The following is an 18,527-nucleotide window of genomic DNA, read 5'->3' as shown; positions in this document are numbered from 1 at the left end:
GTAGGTTAATTTTAATATTGAGAGATAGAATATCCCCAAAAAATCAAGAAAATCACATTGTATAAATTAGATACATTTATTTGCATTTTGCAGTGAGAAATAAGTATTTGATTCCTCTGGCAAACAACACTTGATACTTGGTGGCAAAACTCTTGTTGGCAAGCACAGCAGTCAATTTTTTGTAGTTGATGATGAGGGTTGCGCACATGTCAGGAGGAATTTTGGTCCACTCCTCTTTACAGATCATCTCTAAATCATTAACATTTTGAGGCTGTCACTTGGCAACTCGGAGCTTCAACTCCCTCCATAAGTTTTCTATGGGATTAAGGTCTGGAGACTGGTAAGGCCACTCAATGACCTTAATGTGCTTCTTTTTGAGCCACTCCTTTTTTGCCTTAACTGTATGCTTTGGGTCATTGTCTTGCTGGAAGACCCAACCATGACACATTTTTAATGTCCTGGCGGAGGGAAGGAAGTTGTCACTCAGGATTTTACGGTACATAGCTCCATCCATTCTCCCAGTGATGCGGTAAAGTAGTACTGTGCCCTTAGCAGAGAAACACCTCCAAAACATAATGTTTCCACCTCCAAGCTTGACAGTGGGTACGGTGTTCTTTGGGTCATAGGCAGCATTTCTCTTCCTCCAAACATGGCGAGTTGAGTTAATGCCAAAGAGCTCAATTTTTGTCTCATCTGACCACAGCGCCTTCTCCCAATAACTCACAGAATCATCCAGGTGTTCATTGGCAAACTTCAGACGGGCCTGCACATGTGTCTTCTTCAGCAGGGGGACCTTGCGGGCACTGCATGATTTTAAACCTTTAAGGCTTAATGTGTTAACAATGGTTTTCTTGGTGACTGTGGTCCCAGCTGCCTTGAGATCATTAACAAGTTCCCCCATGTAGTTTTTAGGCTAATCTCTCACCTTCCTCATGATCAAGGATACTCCACGAGGTGAGATTTTGCATGGTGCCCCAGATCGATGTTGATTGACAGTCATTTTGTATTTCTTCATTTTCTTACTATTGCACCAACAGTTGTCTCCTTCTTGCCCAGCGTCTTACTTTTGGTTTTGCAGCCCATTCCAGCTTTGTGCAGGTTTATGATCTTGTCCCTGACATCCTTAGAAAGCTCTTTGGTCTTGCCCATGTTGTAGAGGTTAGAGTCTGACTGATTGAGTATGTGGACAGAAGTATTTTATACAGGTGACTATGTAAGACAGCTGTCTTTAATGCAGGTAACGAGTTGATTAGGAGCATCTAACTGGTCTGTAGGAGCCAGAACTCATAATGGTTTGTAGGGGTCAAATACTTATTTCTCACTGAAAAATGCAAATAACGTTATCTAATTTATACAATGTGATTTTCTTGATTTGTTTTTGGGTATTCTATCTCTCAATGTTAAAATTAACCTACCCTTAAAATTATAGACTGTTCATGTCTTTGTCAGTGGGCAAACTTACAAAAACAGCAAGGGATCAAATAATTATTTCCTTCACTGTATATATACAGGTGCATATTACAAAATTAGAATATCATCAAAAATGTATTTCAGTTCTTCAATACAAAAAGTGAAACTCATATATTATATAGAGTCATTACAAACAGAGTGATCTATTTCAAGTGTTTATTTCTGTTAATGTTGATGATTATGGCTTACAGCCAATGAAAACACAAAAGTCATTATCTCAGTAAATTTGAGTAATTAACAAAAACACCTGCAAAGGCTTCCTAAGCATTTAAAAAGGTCCCTAAATCTGTTTTAGTAGGCTCCACAATCATGGGGAAGACGGCTGACTTGACAGATGTCCAGAAGGCAGTCATTGACACAAGGTAGCAGAGTTCCAATTTTCATTTGGAAATCAAGGTCCCAGAGTCTGGAGGAAGAGTGGAGAGGCACACAAACCAAGCTGCTTGAGGTCTAGTGTGAAGTTTCCACAATCAGTGATGGTTTGGGGAGCCATGTCATCTGCTGGTGTAGGTCCACTGTGTTTTATCAAGATCAAAGTCAGCGCAGCCGTCTACCAGGAAATTTTAGAGCACTTCATGCTTTCCTCTGCCGACAAGCTTTTTGGAGATAGAAATTGATTCTCCAGCAGGACTTGGCACCTGTCCACCCTGCCAAAAGTACAAACACCTGGTTTAAAAACAACAGTACCACTGTGCTTGATTGGCCAGCAAACTCGGGGTATTGTCAAGAGGAAGATGAGAGACACCATACCCAACAATGCAGATGAGCTGAAGGCTGCTATCAAAGCAACCTGGGCTTCCATAACAGCTCAGCAGTGCCACAGGCTGATCGCCTCCATGCCACACTGATGCAGTAATTGATGCAAAAGGAGCCCTGACCAAGTATTGAGTGCATTTACTGAACATACATTTCTGTATTTTAACTTTTCGGATATTCAAAACATTTTTCAAGCTGTTGTTATAAAGTATTCTAATTTAATGAGATAATGACTTTTGTGTTTTCATTGGCTTAAGCCATTATCATTCACATTAATGCCATTATCATTCACATTAACAGAAATAAACACTTGAAATAGATCACTCTGTTTGTAATGACTCTATATAATATATGAGTTTCACTTTTTGTATTGAATAACTGAAATAAATTAACTTTTTGATGATATTCTAATTGTGTGAGAAACACCTGTATACAGGGGTGGATTAAGAGTAGCAAGGGCCCCGGGCAGTTTAGAAGGCGCGGGCCCCCCCCCACACCTGATTTATCACGTGACATGTCACATGATCCCCTGTGATAGATCATGTGATAGTTCACGGGAAATTAATTTGACACAATATTAATTGTGCTGCCCCATCTGAGAGCAGCACAATATAGGGCCAGATACCCTGATTCCAGCGATGCGTCACTTTTTCAGCTGCTTGTTGTCATTTTGAGAAAATCACCGTTTTATCTGCTGCAGATCTAGCAGCTCTCTGAATGCAGCGCTCTGTATAGCCACGCCCACACCACTGATTGGCAGCTTTCTGCCCAAGCTCAGTGTACACAGAAATCTACTGATCAGTGATGGGGGTGGGGTCCTACAGAACTTACTAGTCAATTACCTTCTGACAAATCAATGATTTTATCAAAACAACACTAAGCAGCCCAGTAAGTGACACATTACTGGAATCAGTGCCTCTAACCCTACATTATGCTGCTCTCAGATTAGGTGGCAAAAACCTGATGACAGATTCCCTTTAAAGGAGCTGTAAAGACAAAAAAGTTTGTATTAAAAAAAATACAAGCCATTTGTGAAATTAACTTTTTTTCATTGTTAATTCACATTAGACTGTATCTTCAACACTTTTGTCAGCAGGTCTTATTACAGACTCTGAATATGGCAGCTCTCTCCCTCTCCCTCAGCAGAAAGTCACAGCATGGTTAAAAAACGGGATCTTTTATGATTTTCTCATAATAAATAAAAAAGGACATGCAAGTCCTCCAAACTATTTTCCGTTTCTGTATAGGGGAGGTCCTAAATCTTTCTTGTTCTTTAGTTCATCACATGTCAAAAAGGCAAAGCATTTACTAAGAACTCGCCTAAAAAAATATACACTTGGAGAGTAATATCATCATCTGCATGTAAATATTCCTTGACTCTAAGGGCTCGCTCACACTGTCGTATAACACGGCCGAATGCTATGTGATGTTTTATCGGATAGGACTCGGCCCTATGTTATACTATGGGACAGTGCAGATCTGCGATTATTGGCATGAGAGAATAATCTCATTCGATATTCGGACCATGTGCACCCATACAAGTCTACGGGTGCACGTAAAACATTGGACTGCACTCGGATGTCATCCAAGTGCAGTCCGATGAACACTCACAGAGACTATGGAGAAGATGGAGAAATTAAGTTCTCCATCTTCTCCATATCTGTGCTGCGAGAGAATCGGATCACACTCAGTTGAAGGTCTGACAGAGTTTGAGCCGAGTGTCATTAGTAGTGTTGAGCCACCCCCGTAGTGTTCGAGTTCGGTTCGGTTCGTCGAACACCCGTGTGTTCGCCGAACTGTTCGTCGAACTGTTCGTCGAACACCTTCGAACACCGTTAAAACCAATGGCAGGCAAACAAAAACACATAGAAACACATAGAAAACACCTTCAAAGGTGTCCAAAAGCTGACAAACTGCTCAGAAGACACAACTAACACATGGAAAAGTGACAAGTACATATAGTCATGCGAAAAGAAAAGAGGTGGAGGAGTAAAAGGAGGGGGAGACACAGATATAGGCATGTCATGCCCTTCTAAAATCCAAAAAGTGAGAAGCCGAGACGGCCAGTCCGCTCCTGCCCGTGCCACCTCCGTGTCGCCGGGTTTGTGCCAGAGCCGCGGTGAACCCTGACGGCCAGCCCCCCTCTCCCAATACTGGTGCCTGTCCGCTGGTGGGTCGAGAGAGCCCCCCTGTGGTGGAGGCAGCTCTAAGCTTTTTAATTTAAATTGTCCCTCTAATTTGAATGAATACACTTTAAATCCATTTACAAGGATCTATTGGAGGGCAAGTCTCATGCCAGCAGCCGCGTAATTCCAGCTCCAGTAGCGTCCACTAAAGCTGCTGCAGTTAAAAAGCTTTTATAAGGATCGAGCTCGGCTGTCCACTGCAAGGCATCCTAGTGCCAGTCCCAGCCCCTATGCCTTGGGGTGCCTCCTGATGCTCTTCACTGAGTATCCCGTGGTCCCGAAGCATTTCCTTTGAAAAAATTAAGTGTCCAAACTACAGGTGGTGTAGCTTGCTAAACAGCCGGGATAATCCGCTGACTAGCAGACACTGCTACTAGGCACAAAGTATTTCCTGGGCTAGATGCAGTTAAAAATTTGTAAGTAGATACTCTCGTTGGATGCTGAGAAAGCATTCCATAGGGTCTCCTGGCACGCCATATATGATTCTCTTAAAAAGCTTGGGGTAGGGGTCTAGGGGACCCTTTTATAGCCAAAATCACGGCCCTGTATCACAATACGTCACCTAGGCTGAAGATAAATGGAACTGTAGCACCGAGGGCTCGGTTGCTACAGACGTATTGCACCTCACCCAGAGGTGTGATATCTCACTCTCAGATAAGGATGGAGTGTGGATCAGGACCCGACACCTGCATGCATTACACCACATTGCCGTGGGGCAGGGCGACCAATATGCCCCTGAGATGGGCATGACAGTCCCTGTCCCTGGCTGGAGTGGGGGGAGGGAACACTGAGGAAGGGGAACCCTGCAGTGCAGGAGCAGGGAGGAAGCAGTTCCTGGGTGCATTGAGAAGGGAGTATAAAAGGTGGGCACCATCTTAGTTCAGTGCAGAGAAGTCTGAGCAGAAGTGGCAGGGAGCAGGGGCTCTGCATGAGCTCTGCTCCGGAGGCGGGCCTAGTAACAGAGGCCCAGGCCTGCAAGAGGGAGAAGGAAGGAAGAGGAGCGGAGAAGGCTCCAGGAACGAGGAATGAAGGGATCCCAGGGGTGCGGACGGGCGAGTCGCCACCGCACGCCCGAATCAACCTGCGTGGAGGGGTCAGGCCAAAGGGGGAGACCGGTCCCCGAACTAGTGGAGGCAGGAAACGACCCTCAGCTAGAAACCGGAGGCTCTGACATTTTATGTGGCGCAGCCCCTTGCTCCACCCGCTAGGAAGGCACCACATAGGGTCAGGGAAACTGGCGCCAAGTTTACCAAGAGGAGGCCCGAGGCAGCCAGACAGAAGTGTTGGTAAGAAAGGCCAGACAAAGGACACACAAAGGGGGTCCTGTGAAGCGCTCCAAAGTTATCTGGGAGTTGTCTGAGCCCCTCACCTGGTGAGCACAGTACGACGTGGGCAGCCGTTACCTGCAGACGTGGTCTGGATAATAAGAACTGTGAGTAAAGGCCCTGAACTGCATCACTGACTCCGTGTCGTTACTGCTGCTGCCCTGCACCATCACCCCCATCCTCCGCATACACTGCCCTGAGGCTATACTCCTCCCGTGGGGAGTTATGCTACGCTCTGCTGCACCCACAACACCAGCCTTAGCGGTCTGCCCTGTAGCGGCGGTTCACTCTGACCGCAATCCACGGGTGGCGTAGTCGGACATTTAAACATCAAAACCACATAAATAGTTCCGCCACTGGTTTGACCGCCCTGAGCCACGGAACCGGATCGCCGCCACGAAGACTACAACCACCAGCATCCACCAAAAAGGGTCCGGCTCCGGGTGTCCCAAGGCCCAGGGGGTGCGTCAGAACATTTTCATCACCTTTCACAATCACCAATGGGACAAGGCAGGGATGTCCTCTGTCCCCTCTCTTATACATCCTAGTGACGGAGCACCTGCTCTCATCAATTCGCCATAACCCCAATATTAGGTGGATTGAGGTGGGAGGCACCGAGTACAAGTGCTCTCTATTTGCTGATGATGTCCTAGTATATATCACTCAATCACATATATCCATCCCTGCTGTTATGGCTGAAATAGATCACTTTGTTACATGGTAAAATTTTAAAATCAATGCAGCGAAGTCTGAGGCCCTCGATGTCTCCCTCCCTAAATCCATATAGGATTCCATCCAGTCCAACTTTCCCTTTGCCTGGCCCTCACAGGGTATCAAATACTTAGGAATTCCTATTCATAGAGACCTCTCCCATCTATGTTATCTTAATTTTGGGCCCTTTATTGAACAATTCCATACAGACCACGGTTGGCAAGTTAGAACTGTAAGATTCACTACGTGAACCACTGGTGTTTTGTGGAAAAGCACATGTACACCGCGTTCCAAATTATTATGCAAAAAGTGTTTAGGAGTGATAAGGGAAGAATTTGTTTGTTTGTCAGTTAAACTCATTGATGGTGATGTGTGTCAGGGCTCTTTATATCACTGTAAGCAATTGCAGACACCTGTGCTAATTAGTTTGGCAGGTGTGTCCAATGAAAGGCAAGACTACTTAAGAAGGCTCTCTCACATTATTAAGCAGCCTACATTTTCTGCCAAAATGGGAAAGAAAAAGGATGTGTCGGCTGCTGAGAAGCAACAAATTGTGGAGTGTTTAGGTCAAGGCATGACTACAATCAACATTGTGCGATGATCAGGATGAAGTGTCTTGGCAATCAAGAAGTATGTAGCTGATTCACAGTACACACGTGTGCGTGCTGATAAGGGCAAATTGAGGACTCTTTCCTACAGGCAATTACGTCAGGTTGAAAGAGCAGCGGCAAAAAAGCCTTGTCATAGCAGCAGACAAGTTTTTGAAGCTGCTTGTGCCTCCAACGTCCCCCGAACAACAAGATGCAGGGTCCTTCAGAGGTTTGCAGCTGTGCATACGCCATCCTGTCGACCTCCTCTATCCACTTCACACAAGCAGAAACGGCTCCAGTGGGCCAAACATTACATGAAGACTGATTTCAAAACTGTTTTGTTCACGGATGAGTGCCATGCAGCGCTCGATGGTCCAGATGAATGGAGTGGAGGATGGCTGGTTGATGGACACCCCACGCAAACACGGCTACAGCGCCAACAAGGAGGAGGTGGAGTAATGTTTTGGGCTGGAATCATGGGGAGAGAGATTGTCGGCCCCTTTAGGATCCCTGAAGGCGCTAAAGATGAACTCCATAATGTATGTGGATTTTCTCAAACAGCACTTCCTGCCATGGTTCAAGAAGAAGAACCGTGTATTTCACAGCAAGATCATTTTTCTGCATGATAATGCACCATCTCATGCTGCACATAAAACATCTGCATCTCTGGCTGATATGGGCATAAAAGGGGACAAACTTATGGTGTGACCCCCATGCTCCCCTGACCTCTACCCCATTCAGAACCTTTGGAGCATCATTAAAAGGAGTGTCTATGATGGCGGGAGGCAGTTCACATCTAAGCAACAGCTCTGGGAGGGTATTCTGTCCTCATGCAAAACAATTGAAGCAGAAACCATCCAAAACCTGACAAATTCAATGGACGAGAGAGTTCAGAAGCTCCTTTCGAACAAGGGGTCCTATGTGAAAATGTAACATCACCTAGAATAAAGTTTTGAGTTGAAAACTGTTTGATTTCAGTTTCTAACAACCTGCTAATGCTTATAATTTCAAAAATGACCATTTTTTTGGTCTTTATTAAAATGAAAAGGTTGATCGAAAAGTTTGGGGGATCTAAGAGTGTGGCAACCCAGTAGTCATGATTACTTCGAATTCTGACAATATGAGGGTCATGCTGCAGGTAGTGCAGCAAGAAGGCACTTATGTGTCTTGCGCATCTCGGAGCCCCAAAATTATTTTCCGGGCTAGATGCAGCTAAAAATTATTTTTAATTTTAAATCTGGTGAAGCTTATTATAGATGGCCTAATAGGATCAGTGCTGCACACTGCTACAAAGCCCAAATTATTTTCCAGTCAAGATACAGATAAACATGATTAGTAATTTGAAGGCTTAAAACGGTTGGTAGGGTGATTTTAACCAATCATCAAGCTTTTACTCTCCCCAGGATGACACAGGGGTAGAAAAGTCGTTTCGGATCCATGATTTGTTCATCTTTATGAACGTGAGTCTGTCTACATTATCAGTGGAGAGCCGCGTGCGCTTATCTGTCAGCACACCACCAGCAGCGCTGAACACACGTTCAGACAGAACGCTGGCTGCGGGGCATGACAAGATCTCCAAGGCGTAAGTGGCTAGCTCCGGCCATTTATCCAGATTGGAAGCCCAAAAAGAGCAAGGGTCCAGTGACACAGTCGTGGCTTCAATGTTTACTTGGAGATACTCCTGTACCATCGTCTCTAGGCGTTGACTATGTGTCAGACTTCTTGTCTCCTGTGGCCTTGCAAAGGATGGGCTAAAAAAGTGGTGAAATGATTCCGCAAAATTGATGTTACCAGCAGATACTGTGGTTCTGTTACGGTTTGAGTGCTGAACACTTGACGGTCCCACGGTTGGCAAGTTGGAACTGTGAGATTCACTACGTGCACCACTGGTATTTTGTGGAAAAGCACATGTAAGATTCTGCAACAGTCTCTGCTGATACTCCTGCATGCGTGCATCCCTTTCTATGGCAGGAATAATTTCTGCAAATTTACTTTTGTACCGGGGATCTAACAGTGTGGCAACCCAGTAGTCAGGATTATTTCTAATTCTCACAATTCGAGGGTCATGTTGCAGGTAGTGCAGCAAGAAGGCACTCATGTGTGTTGCGCATCCAGGAGCACCAAGTCCCTGTTGTGTTGGTGGCGAGGTAACAATCATGCTTCCTTCCTCTGTCCTCTCCCCCCAACCTCGCACAACAGAAATGTGATCAAGGTCTCCCTCATCTGATGAGTCTTCCATCAGTTCGTCCTCCACTTCTTCCTGGGCTCCTGCACCTTCCTCACTAGTTTGGCTGCTACCATGCGCCCTGGTAAAATCATCTCCCCCACCGTCACATGCCTGCCGCCCTGGTGCTGCCGACCGTCTGGACCTTGCAGATGTTAGCCCTTCCGCATACAACTCCTCCTCCTCTACTTCCTCCACCTCCTCTTGTGCCACCACCTGACTCCGAATTCTGTTTAACATGTGCTCCAGCATGTAAATCACCGGAATAGTCATGCTGATAATGGCATCGTCAGCACTAAACATCTTCGTCGCCATTTCAAAACTGTGCAGAAGGGTGCATAGGTCCCTGATCTGAGACCACTCCTCCAGCATGATTTGCCCCACCTCTGAATCTCGTTGGCCCAGGCTATACGTCAGAACGTATTGCACCAGGGCTTGTCGGTGCTGCCACAGTCGCTGCAACATGTGCAGAGTTGAATTCCACCGGGTAGGCACATCGCATTTTAGCCGGTGAAGTGGCAGGCCCAACGACTTCTGTAGAGATGTAAGTCGCTGAGCTGCGGGATGCGAACGGCGGAAGTGAGCACACAGCGACCGTGCCCTCTGCAGAAGGCCATCTAGTCTGGGATAGTGGGCTAAAAATTGCTGGACAACCAGGTTCAACACGTGAGCCATACAAGGCACGTGTGTGACATTGCCCCGGCGAAGTGCCGCACCCAGGTTTGCAGCATTGTCGCACACGGCCTTCCCTGGTTTCAGGTCCAGTGGAGACAACCATTCATGAAATTGGTTCTCCAGAGCTGACCACAACTCCTCAGCTGTGTGACTCACATTTCCCAGACATTTCAATGTAAAAACCGCCTGATGACGTTGAGCCCTACTGCCAGCATAGTAAGGAGGTGTGCAGGATCCCTTCTGCGCAGTTAGAAAGCTTGTGGCATGACCAGACAGGCTTTGGGTGCAGGTGGAAGACCGAGAGGAGGTTGAGGAGGCAGAAGCAGTGGAGGAAAAATGACATAAAGAGGATTGACGCACAACTCGTGGGGACGGCAAGACTTGGACAGCAGCCCCTTGTCCTGCTGTCACCATAGTTACCCAGTGCCCAGTCAGCGACATGTAACGCCCCTGTCCATGCCTACTCGTCCAAGTGTCTGTGGTGAAATGCACCCTGTCACACACAGAGTTTCTCAAAGAAGCGGTGATGTTGTGTGCGACATGCTGGTGGAGCGCAGGCACACCTTTCTTTGAGAAGTAGTGCCGACTGGGCATCTGGTACTGGGGCACTGCGACGGACATAAGGTCTCGAAAATCCTCTGTGTCCACCAGGCGGAAAGGCAGCATTTCTGTAGCCAAGAGCTTGCAGATGGTGAAATTCAACCTCTTAGCTTTCTCATGGCTAGGAGGAAATGGTCTTTTACTTGTCCACATCTGAGGGACCGAGGGCTGGCTATTGTGCTTAGACGGGGTTGATAAGGGTGTCCCCGGCAAACTGCCGGTCTGTGAGGAAGATGCAGGCGGACATGTTAGGTTGCCTTGATCCAAAGGTGGTGCTATCGATGTCGGACAGCGCTCAAGACCAGCTGGTGTTACCACCTCCAAAGAAAATGATGACCTGCCAATCACGCTGGCTGTTGCGGGTAAAGAGGTGGCAGGTCTGCGCCCCAAAACAGGTGTGACTGCTGTCCCCCCAGTCACAGAAGATGAAGAGGCCACGGATGCACAAGATATGGCAGACGGTGGTTGGCCCGGCCGGCTAGACCGCATTGTAGCACACTGAGCTTCCCACTGCAACTTATGCTTCATGTCCATGTGCCGGTTCATGCATGAAGTACTCAAACTATGTATTTTTTGGCCTCTACTTAGCTTTTGCTGACAAATGTTACAGATAACACGAGTTGGGTCATCTTTATCGATCTGAAAAAATGCCCAGGCTATGCAAGGCTTAGCACCCATGCGACCTGAAGAGCCACCACGACTTGTGGTGAGAGGCAGAGTTGTGTTTGAGGATGCAGTTGTTGACGTGCTTCCAGTACTACGTCTCTGTCCAGGAAGGCGCAACCTGACCTCGTCGTCACTAGCATCTTCCTCCACCTCCTCTGCTGACCTCATCTCTTGGCTGACTGTGGGTTGACAGTAAGTGGGATCTCCGACCTCATCATCATCACCCTGTGCGTTATCACACCCGTCGTCCTCAGAGCCAACCTGTTCCTGCCCTGACAAAAAACTAAAGTTGTCGCTCCAATCAGGTATTTGAGTCTTATCATCGTCTTCCTCATTGTCTCCACCAACAGGAGTTACAGTTTGGGAATGAGGGTCTACATTATGGTCAGAACCTTCTGCGTCTGGTCCTGGATCCGACTCATAAAGATTCTGGGCATCAGTGCAGATCATTTCCTCGTCTGGATTCACAGAAGCGCTGGAGTCGACCTCTGATTCCCAGGCTATAGTATGAGTAAACAGCTCTGCAGACTCAACCATCTGTTCTACCTCATACTCAGACGGGCAGCTGGAGATTTGGGAGCTGTGAGGAAGCAAGTGCGATTTGGGTGACACCTTTGAGGACTGGAGTATTTGTGATGTTGAAGTTGATGTGGAGGAGAGCCCACTTAAAGGAGCACTTGATATCCGTTGAAGCACCTGCTGTTTTTGTGCCTCATCTGGAATTTGTAGCGATTGGCGTGGCCGTAAGAAAGGGATCTTATCACATTGTCCGCTAAAAGAAGTAGACATTTTAGATTGGCTGGAAGATGGTCTTTCTTCTGCACCTACCCCACGGACACAACCTTTTTTCCCCTTCCCAACACGCCTATTCCCCTTTCCACCAGCAGCAGGCCTTTTTCCACTCATTTTGGTGGTTAACTAATTCACAACTCTGGAGTTGTTTGCACAAAAAAACAATGGATGGTAACCGAGCAGAGCTGAGTGGCCAAACTGTGGTATTAGGCCAAAACTATTGGCTGGGTTAGATGCAGAAAAAAATTATTTTTAATTTGCAACCTGATGGAGGTCAGTATAGATGGACTAATAGACCAAGTCCCACACACCGCTAGAAGCCCAAATATTTTTTCAGAGCTAGATGCAGAAAATTTTTTTATTCAATTTGCAACCTGATGGAGGTCAGTATAGATGGACTAATAGACCAAGTCCCACACACTGCTAGAAGCCCAAATATTTTTTCAGAGCTAGATGCAGAAAAAAATTATTTTTAATTTGCAACCTGATGGAGGTCAGTATAGATGGACTAATAGACCAAGTCCCACACACCGCTAGAAGCCCAAATATTTTTTCAGAGCTAGATGCAGAAAAAAATTATTTTTAATTTGCAACCTGATGGAGGTCAGTATAGATGGACTAATAGACCAAGTCCCACACACTGCTAGAAGCCCAAATATTTTTTCAGAGCTAGATGCAGAAAAAAATTATATTCAATTTGCAACCTGCTGGAGGTCAGTATAGAAGGACTAATAGAACAAGTCCCACACACTGCTAGAAGCCCAAATATTTTTTCAGAGCTAAATGAAGAAAAAAATTATTTTTAATTTGCAACCTGATGGAGGTCAGTATAGATGGACTAATAGACCAAGTCCCACACACTGCTAGAAGCCCAAGTATTTTTTCAGAGCTAGATGCAGAAAAAAAATATTTTTAATTTGCAACCTGATGGAGGTCAGTATAGATGGACTAATAGACCAAGTCCCACACACCGCTAGAAGCCCAAATATTTTTTCAGAGCTAGATGCAGAAAAAAATTATTTTTAATTTGCAACCTGATGGAGGTCAGTATAGATGGACTAATAGACCAAGTCCCACACACCGCTAGAAGCCCAAATATTTTTTCAGAGCTAGATGCAGAAAAAAATTATATTCAATTTGCAACCTGCTGGAGGTCAGTATAGAAGGACTAATAGAACAAGTCCCACACACTGCTAGAAGCCCAAATATTTTTTCAGAGCTAAATGAAGAAAAAAATTATTTTTAATTTGCAACCTGATGGAGGTCAGTATAGATGGACTAATAGACCAAGTCCCACACACTGCTAGAAGCCCAAATATTTTTTCAGAGCTAGATGCAGAAAAAAAATATTTTTAATTTGCAACCTGATGGAGGTCAGTATAGATGGACTAATAGACCAAGTCCCACACACCGCTAGAAGCCCAAATATTTTTTCAGAGCTAGATGCAGAAAAAAATTATATTCAATTTGCAACCTGCTGGAGGTCAGTATAGAAGGACTAATAGAACAAGTCCCACACACTGCTAGAAGCCCAAATATTTTTTCAGAGCTAAATGAAGAAAAAAATTATTTTTAATTTGCAACCTGATGGAGGTCAGTATAGATGGACTAATAGACCAAGTCCCACACACTGCTAGAAGCCCAAATATTTTTTCAGAGCTAGATGCAGAAAAAAATTATATTCAGTTTGCAACCTGATGGAGGTCAGTATAGATGGACTAATAGAATGATGCTATGCCCAAAAGATTTTACTTCACTAGGTGCAGTAAAAAAATTGGTATTCTATACACAGGTGGTATATCTTGCAACACAGATAGGCTACTCCACTGACTAACACAATCTGCAATAGGCCAAAAAGGATTAGCTTTGCTAGATTCAGCCAAATGCTGTGAAAAAAACTTGCACAGCACTGGCACAGACCTGCCTGGCAAAAACTGATAGGAACTGATGTAACCTAGTCCTGAAAAGGACTCCAATTACAATTAGTCTTTACTCCCACAATCTATCTATTTAAGAGCACAGACCTGCCTGATAAAAGTCGTAGGAAATGCTGTAACCTAGTCCTTCAAAGGACTGCAATCACAACTATTCCCTACTCCCAAGCTATCTGTATATTTGTGCGAAAATTGGCTTGAAATTAACAAGGTATAGCGCACACAGCAACAGCGGTGCCGTCTAACACGCAGCTGCAGCAGTGAGAAAATGGTGGCGACGGGGAAAATGGCTTGGTCTTATAGGGCAAGGACATGTGACATACACTGCCAATCACACATGCCCTTGCTTGTGTGAAAAAAAGCACTTCGCTCCGTGTGTGCGCTGCTGATAGGCTGACAGATTGCACCTCCCCACTGCAAATGCGGGAAAGAGAAAAAAAAATGGAGATCTTCATTGTTCCTGCAGAGATCCATCCCCTGCCCCTCCCCCCGCCCCGCTGTACACTCAAACTGCGTATTAACATTAATTTTCATCATTACTGAGAAAAAATCCAGTTATGATTTAGGTGCACGAACAGTTATCGAACATAACCTCGAACAGCCGAATTTTTCTCAAATTGTTCGTGTTCGCCGACCGGCTCGAACACCGCCCAAAACAGCTCGAATTTGAGATTGGCGAACAGTTCGAGTAGAACAACGCTCATCTCTATTCATTAGCATAATTGGCCCTATTCTCTTGCATGAGAGAATATATGGCTTAGTGAGTGGACCCTAAAACTGAATAGTAGTGACGGACAGGCATCTCACAAGCGGGATCCATGTAGCTCTCAGATGTCATGTAGGTACGGCTTCATTCCATGGGGTAGGGCTTAATTTCAAGGTATATAAAAAAATGGACTTCAAATAAAAATTAAATGAACACAAAAAGCACTAATTTAATTATTTTTTTCGTATTTATGTTTGCAGCCCCTTTAAAAACCCTTTGAGGACCAAGGCACATATATGTCCCATAGTTTTAAACTGGAAAAAAATTTGATTGAATAAAATTTAAGGTCCTCCAAGGTTTAAGTAGGTCATAAATTCATATGAATACTTGCTCATACAATTGCACATGCCAAAAGATGAAGAAGAACAGAATCAAAAATATGACATTAAGTGGAGCACTTACAGGTATTCAAGGTGAAAGAGACCAGCAAAGGCATCGTCTCGAATGACAGTAAATGAGTTCGAATTCAGCAAGCTGAAAATGAAGACAGCAGGTTAGAAGCGAACCAGACTTTATGGTGCTCAGAATTAGTCAAGCAGAATTTATTGACTGCTGTTGCAAAGCACTGAGACTCCCGCAGTGTATAGATGGCGCCGTGCGGCCTCCCGCTGTGTATAGATGGCGCCGTGTGGCCTCCCGCTGTGTATAGATGGCGCCGTGCGGCCTCCCGCTGTGTATAGATGGCACCGTATAGATGGCTACGTGCGGCCTCCTGCTGAGTATACGTGTATAGATGGCTACGTGCGGCCTCCTGCTGAGTATAGATGCCGTACGGCGCTCCCCCCAGAGACAGCAGGAGGCCGCACAGTGCCATCTATACTCAGCGGGAGACCGCACGTAGCAATCTATACACAGCAGGAGGCCACACGGCGACATCTATACTCAGCGGGGGGCCGCACGTAGCCATCTATACACAGCGGGGGGCGCACGTAGCCATCTATACACAGCGGGGGGCCGCACGGCGCCATCTATACACAGCGGGGGGCCGCACGTAGCCATCTATACACAGCGGGGGCCGCACGTAGCCATCTATATACAGCGGGAGGCCTCACGGCGCCCCCCCCCAGAGACATCAGGAGGCCGCACTGCGCCAACTGTACTCAGCAGGAGGCCGCATGCAGTCATACACACACACAAACATATACAGACACGCATAAACACATTTGAAACACAAAAATACATACAAACAGACATCACACAATGACATCTGCCCACACACACACACACAAACAGACAGACATCACACACACACACACACTTGCCCACACACACACACCTGCCCACACACACACACCTGCCCACACACACATCTGTGTGTGTGTATGTATAGTGTGTGTGTATGTACAGTGTGTGTGTATGTATAGTGTGTGTGTATGTATAGTGTGTGTGTGTATAATGTGTGTGTATGTATAGTGTGTGTGTATGTATAGTGTGTGTATGTATAGTGTGTATAATGTGTGTGTATGTATAGTGTGTGTGTATGTATAGTGTGTGTGTGTGTATAATTTGTGTGTGTGTATTTTTTTTTTAAGTTAAAAACAAGTAAAATGCATGTGGCATCGATATCAAGACTCCAGATATAAGGGCCTATTCACACTGAATTTTGCAATGCATTCATCTCCTCTTTCCAGGCTTCTATCTAAATCCCTGAAAAATGGCATTCAGATGGGCCTTGACATAGCCATTGATTTGAACAATGGCAAACCGAGGCTAAAGTCTGAATCTTTAGGCTCCATTTGCTCTGCTTTCAGATGTCTCATTTCAGACAGCACAATCCTGAATTTCAGGGATTCAGTTGTAAGCCTTGTGTAAAGACCTGAATGCAGCGCTGAATGTAGTGTGAATAGGTCCTTACATCCTACACCACCTCAGGGGATTGTTGTTATGGAGTATTGCCCCTGGGTGGCCGCAGTTATGACTAGAGATGAGCGTTGTTCGACTAGAACTGTTCGCCAATCTCAAATTCGAGCTGTTTTGGGCGGTGTTCGAGTTGTTCGACGAACCCGAACGATTTGCAAAAAATTTGGCTGTTCGAGGTTATGTTCGATAACTGTTCGTGCACCAAAAGCGTGTCCTGCATGTCTGGCGCTATTTAGAGCACCAATCATGCAGGGATTGTCTGCCACTCACTGTAATGCCACAGCCATGATGGTTGTGGCATTACAGTGATTGCCCAAATCGATGGGAACTGTGCTCACAGTGAAACATGAAGAGCCGGCAATTCAGCAGCGGCGTACACCGGTACCCGACAATTTAGAACCGAAAGAATAGAGCTTCACACATAGATTAGATAGATAGAAACATGTCAGTCAAATATATAAGAAGTACAGTGACAGTGTTGATTACTGTACTTGCCATTTAGTGTAAAGGATTTATTAAAAAAAATAATAGTGTTTTCATGCACCATCTCTTTAAAAAAGCCGGCCGGCAATTCAGCAGCGGTACCCGACAATTTAGAATGGAAGAAATAGAGCATCACACATAGATTAGATAGATAGAAACATGTCAGTCACATATATAAGAAGTACAGTGACAGTGTTGATTACTGTACTTGCCATTTAGTGTAAAGGATTTATTAAAAAAAATAATAGTGTTTTCATGCACCATCTCTTTAAAAAAGCCGGCCGGCAATTCAGCAGCGGTACCCGACAATTTAGAATGGAAGAAATAGAGCATCACACATAGATTAGATAGATAGAAACATATCAGTCACATATATATGAAGTACAGTGACAGTGTTGATTACTGTACTTGTCATTTAGTGTTAAAATAAAGGATTTATTTAAAAAAAAATTGGCGTGGGGTTCCCCATAATTTTAGGCTCTAGCGGAGGTTAAGCAGACAGCTGGGGCAGATGTTTGAAGCCTGGGAAGGGGTAATACCCACGGAGCTTCCCAGGCTACTAATATCAGCCCCCAGCTGAATACCTAGCCTTTACTAGCTATTAAAATGGGGGACCCCCCAAAAAATTGACGTGGGGTCCCCCCTATTTTAATAGCTAGCAAAGGCTAGGCAGACAGCTGGGGGCTGATATTAATAGCCCAGGAAGGGTGCCATGAATATTGGCCCCCTCCCAGGCTAGAAACACCAGCCGTCAGCCGCCCCAGAAATGGCACATCCGTAGGATGCGCCAATTCTGGCACTTAGCCTCGCTCTTCCCACTGCCCTGTAGCGGTGGCAGTGGGGTAATAGGGCTGGGGTTGATGTCAGCTTATAATGCCAGCTGACAGCAAGCCCAGGTTAGTAATGGAGAGGCGTCTATAAGACACCCCCATTACTAACCCCATAGTCAAAGTTAAAAAAAAAACACAAACACCCAGAATAAAGTCCTTTAATTGAAATAAAGACACAATTCTTTATTGTTCTAAATTAAACCATACTTACAATCACGCCCATTCCAGCTGAAGCCAACGATCCCCTGCAATAAAAGAAAAATAATAAAGCAACATAATCCTTACCTTTCCATGGTTCCCACGACAGCTTCAGCTCTGTTACACCGAGATGACAGGCTGGACCGCAGCAGAACGCTGCCATCCAGCTTGTCATCCCGCAGACACTGAGAAGCGCAGGCTTGCTTGCGCTCTTCAGCGTCTCTCTGTGACGGCATCCAGATGAGCCGAGTTCATGTCCAATGAACTCGGCTCACCTCATGCACGTCACTGACAGCGTGGGAAAATTCTCACGCTGAAGCGCTGAGTGCAGGAGAATTCTCCCATGCTGTCAGTGACGTGCATGAGGTGAGCTCATGTCCAATGAACTCAGCTCACCTCATGCACGTCACTGACAGCGTGGGAAAATTCTCCTGCACTCAGCGCTTCAGCGTGAGAATTCT

The sequence above is a fragment of the Phyllobates terribilis genome, unplaced genomic scaffold (genome assembly GCF_046119375.1).
Source record: "Phyllobates terribilis strain yellow unplaced genomic scaffold, ASM4611937v1 Scaffold_2__4_contigs__length_985480577, whole genome shotgun sequence".
Classification (NCBI taxonomy): domain Eukaryota; kingdom Metazoa; phylum Chordata; class Amphibia; order Anura; family Dendrobatidae; genus Phyllobates; species Phyllobates terribilis.
This window is presented reverse-complemented; position numbering follows the sequence as displayed.